The sequence below is a fragment of the Octodon degus genome, unplaced genomic scaffold (assembly GCF_000260255.1).
Source record: "Octodon degus isolate 3935 unplaced genomic scaffold, OctDeg1.0 scaffold00253, whole genome shotgun sequence".
NCBI classification, from domain to species: Eukaryota; Metazoa; Chordata; class Mammalia; order Rodentia; family Octodontidae; genus Octodon; species Octodon degus.
Window position 1 is genome coordinate 712,317 of NW_004524829.1, and position 1,243 is coordinate 713,559.

Genomic DNA, 1,243 nt, shown 5'->3' on the forward strand with positions numbered 1-1,243 from the left:
AAGAAAGAAAGAAAGAAAATATATAAAGTAGCATATAAATTAAGATAATTAATATGTAAATTACTGTGGAAGTTTTGTGAGTATAATATAAATTTCTAAAGTTCATCAGAGAAAGTAGATAAAATTTAATATGTTCTCAAACACCCTGAAGGAGTGGTGCCTGATTTGGAGGGATAATTGCTATGTCCAATGAATCACCTTTTTGGGACTTCTGTGACTGCAGAGTCGTGAAAACATCCATCCCCTTTCTGCCAGACATGGTACTGACAATCTGCTTAACTGGATAACTAGGTCTTTTAAGATTCATGAAAACAATTGTGAAATTGAAGTGGGTGCCCTTCTTTCTAGCTTCTAGAGAGACTTCTTTTACTAAGCTAGTTAGTTCTTTCAAGGTTGCATCCGTCCAAGTGTAGATTTGCAGCTTGATTAGTGGGACTTTGCTGCAGAAGAACTGGTCCATATGGTGGTACCAGTCATTGGCGGTGGTGAAGATCCAGAGCAGCAGCAGACATGGCTTCTCATGGTTGGTTGGCTTCTCTGGCTCTATCTTAATTTCCTCTTGAGTAACTCTTGACTCCACCACCATCTTTTTTATACAATGGAGTATTACTCAGCTATAAAGAAAAACTCAAAGCTTTCATAGGTAAGTGAGTCCAACTAAAAGCTATACTCATAAGTAAAATAAACCAGACCCACATGTATAAATACAATACAGTCTCTCTAGTGTAAGAACCTGAAAGAAGAAATAAAACCTCAAAGTATATAACAGATACAGTAAAATGGAAAGGAACAGAACTTAAGGATTAAACAACAAAGAGGAGAGAAAGGAGAGAAGACAGGAAAAAAGTAGGGGGAAAAACATACAAGCATATATACAGGATGACTGAGGTGATTGTACTAAGAATTTCCATCAGTTTTTTAAAAATAGCAGTTAATGTGTAGAATTTTCACCTTTACTAACTCTGTATACTGATATCTGCAGTCTAAGCAACTACATCCAGGATAACAATGTGCAATACAAAAACCATGCTCAAATACCTTGTATCTTGGCCTTCTAAATGTGTACCATTTCATATCAGTTACTCTTTTTAAGATACACTTTTTTAAAAAAGTAATAAAAGAAAAAAGAGAGACAAGAACAAAAATTTAAGACTTCTTGAAAGCAAGAGGTAACATTCAATCATATGTCCAGTCTTACATAACTATATCTGTTAATCTAAGCAACAGATTTGATAAAATTTGA

The 1,243-nt window shown here is 34.5% G+C and overlaps 1 pseudogene; it reads right to left on the reverse strand.

Moving 5' to 3' along the window:
* Nucleotides 1–136: 136 nt before the first annotated feature.
* On the reverse strand, nt 137–586 carry LOC101563239 (annotated as a pseudogene).
* Between the last annotated feature and the right edge of the window lie 657 nt (nt 587–1,243).